This window comes from Cervus elaphus, chromosome 8 (genome assembly GCF_910594005.1).
Source record: "Cervus elaphus chromosome 8, mCerEla1.1, whole genome shotgun sequence".
NCBI classification, from domain to species: Eukaryota; Metazoa; Chordata; class Mammalia; order Artiodactyla; family Cervidae; genus Cervus; species Cervus elaphus.
The window spans coordinates 40,916,171-40,935,834 of record NC_057822.1 but is presented as its reverse complement, the minus strand read 5'-3'; the positions used below and the strand labels follow the sequence as shown (position 1 = coordinate 40,935,834).

General features: G+C 37.9%; 1 protein-coding gene across 2 annotated transcripts in view; it reads left to right on the top strand.

The window, feature by feature from the left end:
* PARD3B (par-3 family cell polarity regulator beta) overlaps nucleotides 1–19,664 on the top strand; it is a 1,123,128-nt gene that overhangs the window by 467,002 nt on the left and 636,462 nt on the right. The window lies entirely within an intron of this gene.

Here is a 19,664-nt window from a genome sequence, read left to right as displayed (position 1 = left end):
TTGAACTGATAGGGGAGGAGTTAGACTGTAAATGAGGACCTTCATCGATAGCATATGTGTGCTATGTGTACTGAGTCGCTCAGTCATGTCCGACTCTTTGTGACCCCATGGACTGTAGCCCCCCAAGCTCCTCGTCCAAGGGATTCTCTAGGCATGAATACTGGAGTGGGTTGCCATTGCCCTCCTCCAGGGGATCTTTCCAACCCAGGGATCAAACCCAGGTCTCCTGCATTTCAGGCAGATTCTTTACTGTCTGAGCCAACAGGGAAGCCCATAGCATGTGAGGACCACTTAAATGTTTTTAAAAGTCCCTGAAAAAAAGTCACTTGGAAAAAAAACTAAGTGTTATCAAGGATTCCAGGCTAGAGATAAAAGATCACTTTCTGTTTTAGCCACTTTCTTCTCCACCAACTGTGTATCTCAAGATTTGGGGAGAAACATTTTGAAGTTAGTTTTTTATTTCTGTCCTACTGATTTATTCCAGGCAAGTGATTCTGTTCAGAATGCTCATTTGTTACATTTGTTTTGAAGGTGTTGGTAGAAAGAGAAAATAAACATTCTTCTAAAATTTTAGTGAATTTCTAACTCCAAGATAAATAATGTCAATTGTGGTAATATCTCTTAAAGATAATTTTAGGTCAGTTTAAAGCATAAAGTTTTGAAAATCCACTAATATTGTGTTACTTAAAACCACTTTTTATTTGTATTGAATGTATGCATACATTTTGCGAACACTCCAAGCACCGGTTATAGGTTAATTCTAAAGCTAAAACAGAGGTTGTTTTTATGCAAAGCATATGCTCAAAATTGTAAAGACTGTGCATAGTGTAATTTTTGCCATTTGAAACAAAATATATTGTAAAGTTTATTTTACATGCCAGGATACTGAGTATCTATATATTTTGTACTGATTTTCTGGAAAGCATCTATAGTACCCCTTTTAAAATAAACCAAGTGGAAATGAATGACCTGTCATCTTCATAATTTCCCTCTATCTTTTGGAAACCAAGCTAGCAGAGCAGTTTCTGCTGGACTGCAGACATTGAAGGGCTTAGTGGCAGCTTCTTTTCATCTGGAGCAAGGTTTGTGGCTTCAGCAACCTCACAGCCCTATCGTTCATTTGCATAATGGATGCCTTTTTATCCATTATGCAAATAGTATGGGAGGGAAATTAGGCAATAAGGGAAGACGAAAGGAGAAAATTGCTCTTGCTTGTTTTAATATTCTATTTATAAGCAAGCTCTGTGGTCTTCAAAAGTCTCAACCTCAGAGTACTGCCTGTGCCTGAGAATTTGTTTTTTCACCTTTCTCTTATGAGCTTTCTCAGGTTAAAAAAAAAAGTTATTTTTCTTTAGCTTTTTTAGCTTCTTTTATTGAACCATCTGAGCAATACAATGTTCAATGTAGAAAGAAAAGCAAGTTGAAATTCCATATCTTTGAAAGTGGACTTTCTGCTTCTTCTATACTCATTTTGGATCAGACACAGAGAATAATATCTATTCAGTGGTAATTATATTCTAGGCACAGACCTCAAGGCAATGCACCAAGTATTCTAAATCCTGTACTCTGACAACTTATTCCAGCCTCAGGATACTCAGTTGGGTTCTATTATCTCCCTTATTTAAGAGATGAGGAAACAGGCATTGAGCAGTTATGTAACTCCTCCAAAGTCACATAGCTGTTAGGTGGCGAACTTAGGATTTGAACCCTTGCTGGTTCCAGGTCAGGAATAATTGTGCTGTGCTGTCTTTCATATGCTATTTGTAAAAGAATGTATTGAGATAATCTTCCTTAGAGTCATTTTGTGAATATACACCAAATCCTGAAAATGCTTAACCCCTAGGCGTCAAATCCCATTTCAATTAGTGTCATAGATGAAATGGTGAAATCGGCCAGCCTTTACTACTGGGTGGTCAGTATTGCCTTCCAGCCATTCAGTCTGAAACGGTGGAGATCGCGCCTGTTTCTCCTTTTTTTTTCTCATCATCTGCACGTTCTTTAGCCTTCATGTCCAGTAGCATTGTAGCAGGCCAGAGCTTTCACATCGATCTGCAGTAGGCTCATGATACTGCAGAGGCCTCAAACTGACCTCTTTCTGTACCACACCTGCTTTTCCCAATCCCTGCCTCTCCAGAGTGGCCTTCCTAAATCACAAATCTGATTAGATAACTCCTCTGTTGAAACAACTTGCAGCAGCTTCCCACTGTGAGGAGGCCCCTGTCCAAACTCGTTAGCGAGCTGATACAGATGGTCCCTTGGAATTAGATGGAGAAATCTGGGCAAGGATGAATGATGAAGAAATCATCCCTTGTCTACTCTCAAGGTTCTCTCAGACCCTGCACTTTACATTTCTAGAATTTTAAAAGCAAAGAAAAAAAAAAGATCATTGTGTTTCTCAGATAGAGAAATAAAAGACTGAAGCAAAGCCACCAGCTTTGGTATCTGCCCATTCTGTTTTCCCTTCCCTGTCCTCAGGGCAGGGTGTGGTTATGGCTTGAGCACAGAGGGATGGGGGCTCTACTTGGGAGCAGACGCAGGGTCCATGAGGAGCTCTTCTGAGAGGTGGTCTGGCTGTACTGCCTCGCCCACCCTGAGCCCTTGTTTAAAAGACGAATTGGGCCGGGGGGGGAGGGCTCTAGGAGGAGGAGGAGTAGCAAGTGTGTTCTAAGTATTCATCATCACAGAAGGCAAATAAAATGCCAACCCCCAGCCCATCCTCTCTGCTCCCTACTCAGCTCTCAGAGGCTTCTGGAACTGGTTCTACTTCGCATGGGACTCCTTGGCCCAGGCTGGTAGAGCAGACGCGGGGCTGATTCTCCTGAGTTTTCTCACTCTTGAGATCCATTCTTGACAATGGGGAATTTAACCATGATTGGTTCACATGCTTATTCTTACTTAAAGAGACACAGTTTAACAGATACTGGGAAACAATACGTTCTTCTCTTTATTGGTGATTGTTAATGCTGAAGCTGAAACTCCAATACTTTGGCCACCTCATGTGAAGAGTTGACTCATTGGAAAAGACTCTGATGCTGGGAAGGGTAGGGGGCAGGAGGAGAAGGGGATGGCAAAGGATGAGATGGCTGGATGGCATCCCTGACTCGATGGACGTGAGTTTGCGTAAACTCCGGGAGTTGGTGATGGACAGGGAGGCCTGGCATGCTGCGATTCATGGGGTCGCAAAGAGTCGGACACGACTGAACGACTGAACTGAACTGAACTGAATCACCAGTAGTGTAGGTTTTACTGATATTGAAATAAAAATGTACTCAACATTCAGTATAATTTTTATATCTCTTTTTCCAATACAAGTTCATCATCTACAGTATCCTACTAAAGATTCACAACCTTCCTCACATACATGCAGACAGTGGTTGGCCCAACCTTTTTTTTTTTTTCTTTATCTCCCAAGATGAAATAACTTATACAGAGATCATGCAGAAAGTTCGATTTCAGGGACTCATACAGATCCAGCCCTCATTTTCCGCCCACTTTTATTACTGGCCACTCTTCCACAGTCACTTTGACCTACAGCTACCAGAAGCCACTTCTTGGTGGTGTTTTTAGTCACTGTCATGTCTGACTCTTTTGCAGCCCTGTGGGCTGTAAACCACCAGGCTCCTCTGTCCATGGGATTTCATAGGTAGGGACACTGGAGTGGGTTGCCATTTCCTCCTCCAGACTTCTTCCCAACCCAGGTATCAAATCCGTGTCCCCTGTGTTTCCTACATTGGCAGATGGATTCTTTACCATTGAGTCACTTGGGAAACCCCACAAAAGGCTTGCCATTCACTGTTTGCTACTTTCTTTCAAACTTCTGTTTTGTAGTTAGAATTTCCTTTCCTGGCTTTCACCCCTTTGCCTCTTTTCAACTTGGTGAAATTGTATGTGCCTTTAAATTCAATTTCAAACATGACCTTGTTTGTGAAACCTCATCCAAATCTTCAAGACAGTATGGTAAATGTGCCATAAATCTATTTCTTAATTATTCAATAAGGGATACAAAGATGAATAAATTTTCTACTGACAGAAAGGAATTCATAGTCATGCACCCTATGTAAGCTAATGGGGTACATATTAAAATTTTTAGTTTGTAAGACAAATGTTAAATCAAGTGGGCTACCACATAATTCCAATTTCATTCATCTAAATTATTTCATACCATTTATTTTCTAATGGATTTTCTAATGTAATGCTAAATGACTAAGTTTTGACTCAGCCCTACCTAGCAAATCTTTCTAGCACTTCAAGATTTTAATGTTTCTGAAGTTGACCAGTGCATTTTACTATGTAGACTAGGAATTGCTAACCTGAGAATCTATTTAATAAAAGGGACGGTCAAATAAACACCAGATAGAATAGCAAAGAATCATATCCACAGGGTCGTTTAGACTTTAGAATCATCTAGTTTAGGAATTTTCCAGGTCTTATATGCAGAACCCTATGGTACTTAACACATTTTGGAATTTCAGCAGACATTTGATTCTAGTTAATAACATTTATTGGGCACCTAAGTTCTGGATGCTATTCTAATTTATTCACATCCACTCTTTGAACACATATGATTGGTTATGCTAACAGGGCAGAAAGGGATGCAGAGGGCTGTTGAGTAGGCAATAGAGAATTCTAATATCACTTAGAAGTCTTACAGCAAAGAAACCTACCTTCACTCAAAAGAATTGTTAGCACCTTTTAGAGCAACTTTTGTGAAAAGCTGGTCTTCTAATAGACAATTCTATAGAATTTCATAATAGCACTCTTCTATACAATTAGCATTATTTTACAAATGACCAAGTGAAAGCTTAGAAAGATTGGTGTGTGCTCTGATGTCAAATAACTAGTCGGTTAAAAGAGTAAAATTGGAACCCATAATACATGTCTTGGCTTTCAGTTCCATGACATTTTTTTAGATTAATTTTGTAGGTTTCAATTATCTGATTATTTTCATACTAAATGGAATACAATAACACCTTATGTCCTTTTCGAATTGAGATAGAGTGTAAATTAATAAATAGATACTGTGAATAGCTGTAAATAAAAAGGCTAATAAGGAAATAAAGGCTAGAAAATTAAGATGAAAGAAACTACTTGTAAAACCTGTCAGAAATGAATTTTCTCCTGTTTCTTCACTCTGCGTGTGTTTCTCACACATGTGCTTGCATGTGTGTGTGTGTATTTGAGGGGGGGAAATTGCACTAAAACAAATATGATAATATTTGGGACACCTGGGTAATATTTCCCCATATTGTGGATACTTTTGTACTTTTTGACATTTCATGTATTTTCATGTAGAACCATCTGCAAATAAGACAAATTATTGAGGACACTTAACTTAATGTTTGGAAGAGTAAGAGTTTTCGCCTTTCAGCTACTAATCCTTATGCTGACTTTATGATCAGTGATAACTGACCTTCTTCTGTTCCCCAAAAGACCTCATGAGGCCAAGGTTGACCCAATTTTTGTCCCTTGAAAACCAATGATATGGAGTCAGTCCCAGACTACAGTATTTGATCTTTGTATCCAGACAAGTCATTTATTGCGTTTTTCCAAACCAAGAATAAACCAGGACACATTTGATATTCTATAGACGTGAACATTCTGAGCTGAGACCACACGGGTTACTTTATGTGTCACTGCTGGAGCTCCCTGGGCCGTAGTTTTCTCATCTGTAAAATAGGCCTTTCTTTCTCTAATGAGCTATGACCATCCCAGAAGAGTTTCATTAATTCCAAGCTGAATTTGAACCTGACTCCATGCCCCCGTCAATTTCTATCCAATGGCCTCCGTTAATTACAATTTTTATTTGGAACTTTCGGTAACATTTCTCAGTATTCTTGACTGAAATTTGCACTAAGCTTCCATGGGAAAATCTCTTTCGTTGTAATTATTTTAGTAATGCAATTTAAACAGTGTATCGGGATAAAAAGTACTTTAAACTTTGTTGCTGCCACTCTTGTGATCTACATCACCCAGATATAAAGCAACCTGATTAAAATTTGGAGTTGCAGTGAGTATTAGCTTTATTCTCCTCTTGTACGTTAAACTTTGAAGATGAGATACTTTCTATTTGAAAGTGATTCTTGCATTTCAGACTTGAAAGCTGAAAGGTGCCTCAGATGCTTTATTCTTTCCATGTGTATTTGTGCTCCAAAACCGAAATGAAAATTATGATTGTGTGTTTGTTATGATATAATTATTTTCAAAACCTTGAGTTCTCCTCTCTTTGCTTTCAGTAGTTCCCAGATAATATGTTATAGCTGTAGATTAGGTTGGAAATTGTGGCCATTTTCTATCCGATTTTGACCAATTTACTGCATAAGGGAAACATATGGGATCGTTTGTATGATTTTTTAAAGAAACCAAATCCTTTTATGGCACTGATCTTCAGGAAAAAAATAAAGAAGGAGGAAGTTTATTCCTTTAATTAGACTGCAGTGTGTAAGTAGCTGCTGTGTCCATAATGTGAGTTTAAGTGTTGGCCTCTGATCCTAGACAAACACAGTCACACCACACACATAGCAAAATGAAAGCTCAGAGCTGGGCCATGCTTCTGCCGGAGCCTTTGAATTCTGACTACAAAGCACCCAAGTCTGTGAGGGTTCCTTGTTACTGGAAGCTCTCTACTGTGGGTGATGAAACCCCAAGTTGAAATGACTAGGGAACTGAGGTTATTTGCTTGAATGAATCCATAAGTCATCATTTGGTCATTGAGTTTCATCCTATTTGTTTCCTGTTGGGGCTGATTATTCAAAAGTTAACAGCTATAGAATAGCTTTCTTTTGTCTTCCCTGGGAGCTGGGTATTTTTTCTCATGTAGGCTTAGATGAATGATGTTGTAATTAGCTATGGTAACCTTGCCAGGCTATCATCAATCAGTCATAGCCATGTAGTCTAGAAAGTGTGTGCATGCTTTTCTGCCATTACGGTAACTAAATCAGGACTAAGGAGGTCACAGTGTTCTAACCCATTTCTGGCACCATTATTTTGCTGCTGTTTTGGGTTTTATTATCATTTGTTTTCAGAGTAGGTGAAAAGTTGCTGGAGAAGGAGGTGGTACTGGGAAAGTCAGGTTAAACATTGATTTTTTTTTTTTTTTTTTTAATTTTAGTACTCTGGAAAGGGCCTGAGGTATTTGGTTAAATGAAAGAATTAAATCAGTATCTAAAGACAAGCAGCTGCTATCAAATATTAAAAGGTAATTACTACACAGGAATAATTTCTGTTGTGTTAGTGAAGTACAAATGTGAATGATAGTCAAATATGAAGTTTTCAACATGCCTGGGATTGCATTCTGAGTAACAGCAGATGAATGGTCAACGTGAACATACTTCATAGATGAGCAATCAGTTCATAGCATTTTGCAAAAATAGCATATGAGTTTTGCTTAAAGATATTCTATATTCTTATGAAAGTTTTAAGTGAGACGTTATTTATTGAATTATTAAATGTTAAGCGAGGAAAAAATGTAAAAATCATTATCCTAATAGAACTGCTTTTATTTTTCTATTTTCTACCCAATTCATCTTTTAATTTTATCCTTTTTTCAACTGCTCAGTTCTCCTTTTGTCTCTTTTCTTTAATTTTGTGTGCTATGTCTAATGGCTAAATTGGTAGTAAGTTGGCTGTACTCTAATAAAAAAAAATATTGAAGGGAATCTGCATTTAGCCATTTATCCCAAAAATGTAAGACAGTACATAAAAACCAAGCTTTCCTTCTTGTTCTTTTCTGGCTGTATTTTCTACGTTGATTATATGACCTCAAAAAACAAACAAACAGAAAAACCCCATTGAGTTCACCATCTCCCCTTTGGCCTCTTGCCGATGCTGGGCCCACACTGAGACAGTCTGCAGATCCTCTCGTAAACAAACGGAATGAAAGGTCACCTTCCTACTGCTCGCTTGATATTAGACCCCTGGGTTTTCAAGCCTCTTTTGCAGATTGCTTTTAATAGTAAGCCCAGTGAAACTCTGTTTGCAGAGGCCTAGTCCCTGACTAGTGAAAATATTTTCAGCTATGCTGTCATACTCACCTTGTAGTTCCCTGGACCACTGATAAAGTAATTTTTGGTTTGGCCTTATAATAAAAGAAAGAAAATGTCCTCTTCCTCCTGCTTCCCAACACACAAATGCATAGTCTTTTTTTTCCTCCCTTCCCCAACCCTCGCTACAACTCCCATCTACCTTTCTCATAAGCACTTCTCAACTCTCTGCTATTCAGGTGCTCTGGGACAGTCAACAGGGCCAAGAAGAATAACCCTCATTCTCTCCATAAAACTGCTGTGTTTTAGAGCCTAGTTGGGTTTCACATGTCTGTCACAGAATGCTTTCTAATTATTCATCTGTATTAAAAATTTCTGAACAGTGTGACTCAGATTTTTATAAATAGAAATCTTTGTGGCCATAAAATAGATTACATTTCTCATACATTTCTAATCACACTTAAGCAAATTATTTATAATAACCCTGCTGATTTTCTTTTGCAATTAGAAATTCAAGAATCTTGCTAACCATTTAAAACATGATAAAGCTTTTTTTGCACCAACAATTTTAATGTATGGTTTAGACTTTGGGACTTTTTCTCTCTGTGTGTGTGTATGTCTGTGTGTGTGCATGCGCTCACATGCACTTTTTTTTTTCCTCATTCCGCCCAGATGGACAGGAGGGGGGTGGAAACCCACTAATTTAATTATTTACAGAAGATCCATCTTAAGGACAAGTCACTCAGAGTTGGACACGCTTTCATGACTGGCTCAGGGTTTTCTCATTTGCTTTATCTGATAAAGCCATATGATGAATTACAACCCAATATACACACATTTGCTTATTTCCTTGCTCTATACCCATTCTGAAATTTTACTAAGATCTTGATTTGGCCCCATGAAAGTAGGAAATATTGAAACAGCTTGATCTGCTCATTCTCACATCCCAAGGTGATAAGGAAAGGTGACAGCCTTTGCTTAGCAATTGCCTTAAGAAAAGCTATCTCTCTTGTGTTTACCCTTTTTTTAATGTTTACTTGATAAAATAAGACAACCTCCCAGATATCACCACCACACCCTGTCAATTTATCATTGAAACCATGCATCCATCATGTGGTACACACAAAATGGTACTCATTTTGTTTGTTCGTAAGCTTAATGAGAAAATCTTGATAGCTATCAGAAAATACTGGTGACCTTTTAAAAATATCAGAAAAGTTCTGATTGCTTTTCTTTAGAAATATAAGACTTTTCATTAAATTCCTCAAACTCCTTTACAGATGGAAGAAATTTGGGGCTTTGTATTTTTTTTTCCTGTGTGCAAAATTAAAGTACAGGAAATTAAGTGGTACATCTTGCTTATTTTCTTTTTGTTTATATAGAAGACTTGACTATGATTACTTAATGTATGTGTATAGAATATGCCATGATTAAGGAAAATAAGTGAGAGTAGGTTTTTGCCTTACCACAACCTATTTAAAACCATAACACTTGTATTTGATGTTTTAAGATACTATTGATTAAAGAAGCCATTACTTCAATGTCATATTTCTTGATACTGTTGATAAAAATGGTGTTTCCATATTCTTTTGCGCTATTTGTTCTGAAAAATGGTGTGGATAACAGCAAGCTGAATGGCTTTGTGTCATCTGGTTCTGCATAATTGTGATGATCAATTAAACTCTCCTTATGTTTTTAAAACAAATAGACTTTCTGCCCCAGAGATCTGAAAGCATGAGGCAAAGTTCTTATTTTAGTCACAGTTCAGGAATAATGTCCTCTGACCTTGTGACTTTAGTTTGGTATTACAGTTAACTGCCCTTATGGCAGAGAGTTCAGCATTTGAACAACTGACATCTGCTCTTTTTAGATGACCGTACTTAAGAGGATAGCAATGGAAGTCAGTCTGTCTGATGCCTGTGCTCTAGAAGACGGTGGTGTGCCTGTCCTTGACTTCAGTTAATCAAGAATTATTTATTCCTGGCCTAAAAGATGAAACGTATTATTAGGCTAGGCTACCAGAATGATATAAAATAGAACAAGTCATGAACTCATTCTCAAGTAGCTTACAATCTTGACTTAGGTGAAATAGACTTAAGTTGACTTAAGATATTTTGCTAAGTGAGTCTCTTAACTTGGTTCAGTTCAGTTCAGTAGCTCAGTCGTGTCTGACTTTTTGTGACCACATGGACTGCAGCATGCCAGGCTTCCCTGTTGATCACTGACTCCCTGGAGCTTGTTCAAATTCATGTCCATTGAGTCGCTGATGCCATCCAACCATCTCATCCTTTGTCATCCACTTCTCCTCTTGCCTTCAATCTTTCCCAGCATCAGGGTCTTTTCAGATGAGTCAGTTCTTCACATCAGGTGGCCAAAGTATTGGAGTTTCAGCTTCAATATCAGTCCTTCCAATGAACACCCAGGACTGATTTCCTTTAGGATGGACTGGTTGGATCTCCTTGCAGTCCAAGGGACTCTCAAGAGTCTTCTACAACACCACAGTTCAAAAGCATCAGTTCTTCAGCACTCAGCTTTCACATCCATACATGATTACTGGAAAAACCATAGCTTTGACTAGACAGGCCTTTGTTGGCAAAGTAATGTCTCCATATTTTAATATGCTATCTAGATTGGTCATAGCTTTTTTTCCCAAGGAGCAAGCGTCTTTTAATTTCATGGCTGCAGTCACCATCTGCAGTGATTTTGGAGCCCCCCAAAATAAAGTCTGTCACTGTTTTCATTGTTTTCCCATCTATTTGCCATGAAGTGATGGGACCGGATGCCATGATCTTAGTTTTCTGAATGTTGAGCTTTAAGCCAACTTTTTCACTCTCCTCCTTCACTTTCATCAAGAGGCTCTTTAGTTCTTTTCTTCCTGCCATAGGGCAGTGTCATCTGCATATCTGAGGTTATCGATATTTCTCCCAGCAGTCTTGATTCCAGCTTGGTTAGGTTTCCATTTTTATAATTTACAACAGTTATAGTAACACAGGACATGCAATTATAAAACCATACAGTTGAGAAAATACAGTATAAGTAAATTTAGATGTGCACAAAAGCTTCTGTGTGTGCCATTAGTCATGTGGGATATCTCCTTATAGCTTAGTTAATTGTCTTTTATTTGAGTCTTTGGTTGGTAGTTTCATGGAAATACTGTGACTTCAAGTTTATAGTCTATGTTGTGACTGTTTTTATTGACTCTATTTTGGGCAGTGTTAGCTTTATCTCCTATTAGATGCCCAGAAATATTTCAGCTCCCTCATCTTTTCACTACCACCAAACATGTCCTGAGCTGCTCAAGTGAGGTCTTTGAGGTCTCATTAATGGTTCAATGGATAAATATTTATTTATCTGCCCATTCATCTATCCTTCTCGCCAAAGACGCTCTAGTCAAATGTACTCATTTAATTCTAGATAGTGACATTGGAGACCAAACTTCTTCCCTGGCGAGTTGAGCTAATTCACAGTCAGAAGAATTAGATATGCTGGAGCCAGGAAGGAGAGTTCGTAGATCCACTCTTTCTTTTTTGCTGATGACCACATAAATTACTGATTAGATCCCAACAGTAATCTTTTCTTCTCCCAATCTATAGGCTATTCCTCAGCCTAATTTATGTACATGATGCAGAAAGTTTAAGGAAGTTCTGTTTTCAGTCTGTTTATTCTCTGACTCAGAATACCATCCTCCAGGTGAGTGCTTAAATTGTCTAAACACAATTGACCTAAACATGAGTCCTTCTACATTGTGGATTGTACTGAGAAGAAGCAATTTGACCATGTTGGAAGATTTCATTAAAGAAGTTTATAGAATGAGTTTTGTGTTTTTCTTTTTCTTTTTTTTTTTCCCTTTTCAGACCTCTTTTAAAATTGACTCAAAAATTTTCTTTAAAAGACCTTCCTAGACTGCTATCTTAATGGTCTGTTTTAAAAGATATTATTTTAGCATTTGTTTGGTAGCTGTCATAAGTTGTATTTAATAATCTGTCTTTATAATGTGAAAAGTTATGTGAGGCTAAGCAAAATTCTTGTCTATAATTCATATCTTCTTAAAAATATTTGTTTTCTCAGTATTAAAAATGTAACCTAATAAATTTGATTTCATATCTTAATTAAGCAAGTAGGCAATGCATTATTTCCAGAAAAAAAAGAAAAAACAAGGAGTGGAAAATGGAAAAGGATATAGACTATATGTTGTTGTTTAGTCAGTTGTGTCCAACCCTTTGTGATCCCATGGACTGTAGCCCGCCAGGCTCCTCTGTCCAAGAGATTTCCCAGGCAAGAATACTGGAGTAGGTTGCCATTTCCTTCTCTAAAATAGAGTGGGTTGCCATGCCCTCCTCCAGGGGATCATCCCAACGCAGGGACTGAATGTGCATCTGCTGTGGCTTCTGCATTGCAGGCCGATTCTTTACTACTGAGCCACTGGGGAAGCCCTTTATAACATACAGTGCAGAAATTAAGAGTAGAAGTCATGGAGCAAGACTGCGTGAGTCAGATACACCTCTGCCCTTTGCAAGCTGGGTGACCATAGGCAAGTATTTAATATCACCGTGCCTCAGTCTTCTCATCTGTAAAATGGATCATATTAGCAGTGCCAAATGGAGTTGTTGTGAGCATCAAAAGTACTCATATGTATGTAAAAATAAAACACTTAGAGTAGTGCCTGTCATATAAGAGGGATATACTAGTCACTATTAATGTTTTTATCATTATATTTATTATTGATCATTTGGAACAAAATCTCCTTGTGCTTATGTAATTGATATTTTGATCTGGCCCTTTGTTCTCCCTTTTTCTCATATTTAATTTTCAACCTGTAACTCTATATTCTCTCTTTTATTTATAAACGTAGATTCTGGTCATCTTATGCCTTTCTCTAAGCCACAAAATTAAATGAGTTTTTCCTCTCTTCAGGCTCACACGATAAATGGTAAAAAGGTCTGTTGCAGCCAAAACAATACCCAGGGATGTTAATCAGAATAATATAATTGCTGCAAAGTTTTCAAATAACACGTTTGTGCTTATTTCTAGAGATTTGTAGCAGGGTAATTGCTTTGATTCTTTTTTATCCTTACTGAACTCAAGTACTTACTTTCATATTCTCACCCTGATGCAGCATATTGTTCATAAGGATTTTCTTTTAGAATTGGTAAGTGCATGCTCTTCACGTTTGACTATACTATTACACAAGGGAAAAAGAATACATTTTTTGATGCTGTTACCCTCATCCAACTGGCCTAGAGTACTGTATGTGTTGGGATGCCAGCAGGAAACAGATTAAATGCTCAAAGGTGTAATTGAGAGAATTTAATGGGATTATTTGTGAAAGGGAGGCACTCAAATTCTGAAAAAAAAAACTGAGAGCTCTTATCAGCCCAGGCCTGAAAAAAAGAGACAACTTACCAATCTAATAAGAACCACTGATGTGCAAAAGAGGTATTACAGGATCAGAACCTATGCCCTAAGCTTGTCCAGCCGCCACTTTCAAGGGTGGAACTGGCAGAGAGGGGAATAAACATCCTCAGATCCCCCTCTTCCTACCCTTTACTGCTGGTCCTTCCTCATGGCCAAACCCTACAGGTAGCCAGAGGGCAACTGGGCTGTGCGATGCACTGAGTTAAGTAGAAGTCAACCTCTTGGGGCCAGAACAGGGCTAAGGAGACCAGGGAGTGGCTCCAGACAGCATCATGAGCATCACCTGACACAAATACTCAATCTGTGTATATCTGAGCTGACTTTTGCTGAAGAAGAACAAAAGAGAACCAAAAAAAAAAAAAAAGGAAAACAAAAAAGAAGACAAAGGATGAGATGATTGGATAGCATCACTGACTCAATGGACATGAGTTTCAGCCAGCTCAGGGGAGCTGGTGATGGACAGGGAAGCCTGGCATGCTGCAGTCCATGGGGTCTCAAAGAGTCAGACACGACTTAGCGCCTGAACTGAACTGAGCTAACTTTTTATAAGATGCTGGGGTGCATGAATAATGCTAGAAAATTAAGGAAAAGTTGATTATATATTTGGCATGGAACGTAGCTACTGGAATATAGAAATCATTAAAATCTACTGTTTTTCATCAAGGTGTTAACAATTCAGTGCCTTAATTCTCATCATTTTCTTTTGAACTGAGACATAGCATGGTGATATTTCTGTCTACAACACACAGAAATGCACTGTCTCCCTCTATGTAAGATTACCGTGTGCTGACTATAATTCCACTACCTTTGGAACTCAATTAGTAATGCACATCAGCTTTCAGTTTACAAAGAAGAGTGGATTGAATATATTAACACTTTTTTCATGTCTCTTCCTTTCCAAACTTTCGAACAAGTGACAGGTGAGGTAAAAATAAAGGTGGGGAGCATAGCTTAATAAAAACACTAGAAATGGAAAGAGGGAGATGGAAAATGAAAAGAATCAGATGAACAGATGACTTGCACTTCAGGCTACCCTAGAGGAAAGCCTTCCTTCTTTTGGCTTTGAGAAAATACCTGGGGTAGAGGTGGATAACCTGCCTGCCTGCTTCTTATGCATGTTTGCTACAGTTATACCTGTCAGCACACATGCTTTATCATGTCAGATGCCTAATTCAGAAGAGAACTTCGTTCAGGAAAGGCCCCACGTATTGTCAAGAAAAAGTGAAGCTGCTTGTTCTTAAGCAGTTGTATGGAGAAATATGAATAGACAGCCACCACTGACCAGACATTTAAGGGAACAACAGCTGAAAAGATGGCACTCGGATAGAATTGACAAGACATCCTTGGAGAAGAATAAAAAAAATGAGAGGATATCAAGATTACCAGATATCAAGATTTATAAAGTTATAGTAATTGACTCAGTGTGGTTTGGCACAAAGACAGATGAATGGCACAGAATAAAATTTCCAGCAACAGACCCTCAGAGATACAGCCATTTGCTTTATATCTGATTTGACACTGGTCTGCCGTGGGGAAGGGATGGTGCCAAATCATCAGCTATATAGAAAACATTCATCCCAACCTCACACTTTATAAAAATTCAGTGCTAGACAGGTCGTAGATTGAAATATTAAGGAACAGGGAAAAAAAATACAAACTATGGAAGACAGCATGGGGAAAATGGGACTATGTGCATTGCTTTGGAATTAGGCTTATTTGTGAAATAGGACATAAATGCCAGCCATAAGAATAAATTTGATGAATTGGATTATGTTAAAGAACTTCTATTAGTGAAAAGATACCATTACAAGAGTGAAAAAGAAAAGTTGTAGACTCTGATAAGACATTTGTAATACATAATATCTAACAAAGGGCCATGCCCAGAGTATATGAAGAACTCGCCAAAATGATAGAACAGACAACTCAATAGAAAAATGGCAAAGAACTCTAATAGGCATTTCATAAAATAAATAGCCAGTGAATATACAAAAAGGATGTTCAACTTCATTAATCTTCACAGAAAAGCACATTAAGACCACATTGCAAATTTGACATCAAAATAAATTGTATAGTATTGGCTTACAATTCAAAACATAAAATAAGTTTACATAAGTCTATTGTGGTAGAAATAGATGATTGAATAACTAAAGGTGGTAGAGGTGGGAAGTTAGGAATCTTTTTTACAGAAGAGTTCTATAAATAATATATGTAGATAACTGCCCTTTGTGCATGGGCTGGGCTTGGTGACTCACTTCCAAAGATTGAATATAGAAAAAGAAAATTAATAAGTGTACAGTGAAATCTGGCCAACACTACCTGAACCAACTGATCAAGATTACCATCACCAGGGAGAAATCAACTGAGGTCATATTTCCTAATTTGATATGATGGAAGCATTTCACTGTCTTGCTACTCTTCCCAAAAATCCATAACTCCAGCCTGATTTTGAGAAACACATTAGACAAACCTAAATTGGGGGCTTTCTACAAAATGCCTGACCAGTTCCTTTCACAACTGCCAAAGTCATGAACAACAAAAGGAAAATTGAGAAACTTTCCCAGACCAGAGGAAACTTGACTAGAAAGGAAATGTGGTATCCTGAACTGACCCTGAAACAACAACAACAAAAATAGTTGGAAAACTGGTGAAATTGAAATGAAGTCCTAACTTAGTTAATAGTCATGCACCAATGATAAGTTATTAGTTTTGACATAGGTATCATAGCTATGGAAAGGGTTAACATAGAAACTGGATATTCTTTCTACAGTCTTCACAGCTTTTTATAAGTTGAAAATCCAAAATAAAAGCATGGTTTTGATAAATATCTTTAATGGAAGAACACTATAAATTTACCAGAAATTACTAAAATGAGAAAGACGATATCAAATGTTAGTGAGGCTGTGGAGTAACTAAAACTTTCAGACACTACTAACTTGAAGTTAAATTGGTTCAACATTTTGGAAAACTGTTTAGTAGTGTCTGCTAAAGTTGAAACTATACTCTGTGATTCTATTGTAAACTAGGTAATTCTCAGCAGAAAAGAGCACGTATCTTCAGCAAAAGATATCACAGCATTCCTAACCTAATAGTCGCCAAGTGAAAACAACTTACATGATAAAATGGTAAATAAATCCTGGTGTATTCATGCAATGGAGTGCGTTATAGCAATGAGGTTGATGTAACTGTTGCAACAACAAAAATGACAAAACACCATAGAAGAAACACACAAAATAGAATGTGTAGGCTTGTTGATCTCCTTATCTTCCACTGGTGGGGTAGTGAGAGATACAAGCTAAAGTTGATGGGGCAGGCAAGTATAGATACTGAAAATAAAAATGGCTGCTGAAAATTAATTCAACAAATATAACACTTAACAAATTCCAGGCTGATCACTTTTTAGCATATATAGATGTTGAACTAAGTTGTACACCTGAAATTTGTAAACACACACATGCATACATATATTATAAAACATTTTAAATGGAGGGGTGGGCATTAGGATACAAATAGTAAGCAAGATGGAGAAGGACATGGCAACCCACTACAGTATTCTTGCCTAGGGTATCCTGTGGACAGAGGAGCCTGGTGGGCTGCTGTCCATGGGGTCGCACAGAGTCGGACCTGACTGTAGCGACTTAGCATGCATGCCTTCATTGGAGAAGGAAATGGCAACCCACTCCAGTATTCTTGCCTGGAGAATCCCAGGGATGGAGGAACCTGGTGGGCTGCCATCTGTGTGGTCTCACAGAGTCGGACACGACTGAAGTGACTTAGCAGCAGCAGCAGTGAGCAAAGAAGATCTCCTTGGACAGCAGAGATCAAAGCAGTCAATCTATGAAGGAAATCAACCCTGAATACTCATTGGAATGACTGATGCTGAGGCTAAAGCGCCAATACTTTGGCCACCTGTTGCAAACAGCTGACTGACTCATTGGAAAAGACCCTGATGCTGGGAAAGACTGAAGGCATAAGAAGAGGGCAATAGAGGATGAGATGGGTGGATGGCATCACCAGTGAAATCTACATGAACTTGGCCAAGCTCTGGGGGATGGTGAGGGTCAGGGAGGCCTGGCATGAGGCAGTCCATGGAGTCATGAAGAGTTGGACATGGCTTGGCAACTGAAAGAACAGTAGACAAGAAGTGTGAGGACCATTATTAGAGAAACTTGAAACCACTTTATATTTTAAAGATAAATCATTTGCAAAATTACTTATTAGTGGTAAGGAATTACTTTGAAACATACCTGTCAGCTACTTAGAGGGGTTGCTCACTCTCTTTTCTCCAATTCACAGACATAGGTGGGAGGCTCAGGAATGACTATGACCAAGGTCAACTCTGAGAACAATTGCACAGTCCCCCCAGATCCACCAAGTTAGGCACACCAGGGCAGGGTCTTGGTGACGTATCTCAGCTGTCATGAATCATGAGTGCTGTTTCATAATCCACACCAATGCCAATTCACTTCACTACTCACAGGATTGAAAACCAAGCTTGAGGATTTCAATTAGGTGTTTGGAAGAGAGAAGAAAAGGTTTTCTAATTAAACCTATTGAATTGGGGGAAGAACTTTATCATTGCCTGTAGATGATGAATAACAATTAAGTAACAAGTACACTGTGTATATGTACACAGGGCTTAAATCACTGGAGACCTGGAAAGAAATTAGTCATTGTATGTAATGAACATTAATCTGTCTTATGAATTGTAATGTACTCCATAGGGCTTGTATTTTTATTTGTTTGTGTGTTTGATTCTACTTAAGGGAAGATTCTCAAATTGAGTGTGTCTATAATGATTCCGGTTGCAATTATCTAAATCTAGAACAACTAAAAATATTTCACCTGATGTATAAAACAGTGGGGATATTTTTTGTCTGTTTTGCTTGAATTATCTGGATAATTGCCTCCATTTTCCACCTGACTTAGTGGAAGTAGACACAGCTTGAGTATTTTCCATAAGGTTGTTACTTCAGGTTGAGCACTGACTTGAAGCTAGAGGGGTTGATACTGAGAAATTCGGACAGAGCAACGCATTTTTGACTGTCCAGCTGGTTGTTGGGTATAATGACTGTTAGGCATTATATAGGAATTTCCTTGTTTGGTAGTTTCGTTCTGAAATAATATTGATGTTATTGAATTTTGAGCAAATGTATTTGCTATCTCTGTACCATGATCCCAATCAACTTGAGTGTGTATTGTGGGCTAAAACTCATGAAGTTTCAGACTGAGGTTTTGGCAAAAGAATACATCCAAAAATGTGTGTGTGTGTGTGTGTGTGTGTGTGTTGTGTGGATGGAGGCGAAAAGGAAGATGGCAAGAAGAAAGGAAGTTAGTTCTTTTTAAGCACAGTAAATATATAGGAAAGTCAAAGTCTAATATTGTTCAGTTCAACCAAAGAATATAGTTGATAATTTGGAGGAGAAAATTCAGCCTGTGTGGAGAAAATATTCAATTGTTTTACTACCCATTAAGCATCTCAATCATAATTACTTAATTTTTGTTTTCTGGATCTGAAAAAATTTTCATTGTACTTACAGTGTAATGGCCAAACTAACAAAAGAGTTAATAAAAGATACGTTTCCTTTTCAAAGATCTTGACTCACATAATTGGACAAGTATTAATAGATCTTTGTTAAATGTATTAATATCAGTCAGGATTTTTCAATCTTCTCATTTGTCAGTTGAGAATAATTAAAATAGTTTTCACATATTTTTGATGTATAAATGCTACTACTTTATCACTGAAATTGTTGGCATTTCATGTCGAGGATGGAACAGAATTAAAATTGGATAAGACTCAAGGGAAGATGTGGAAAAATGATTTCATGGAGCTTCAAATTTATATCAGTCATAGCCAGGGATCCTAGGAGTGGAGAAGTTCTCTTTCTGTATTTAATATGAATATCATTAATATTAAAGATAATATGTGTAACAGGTAAGCCAAAAAGTGATGCTAATGGATATGTGAGTTGTCAGTTTTTCTGGGACATGTTTAATTGAGTAGCAGGAAATGGAGTGGGCTTAGAACTTGGAGGATGGGCTTTTTATTGAGGACTCTAATGTGATTAGAAAGAAAAGGACCATTTCTGCATTACGAGTATGAGAATATCTCCCTTCCACCCAGTTATACATTTAGACAGCAGGCTTAGTGGTGTGGATCCATAAACTGAGAGCCTTATGTAAGCTAGTAGAAGTGATGTCTGGAAGCTCGGACTGACCAATGAGGGAAAGAATGTTCCTACTTTTACTCCATCCTTACTCCAGAGGACT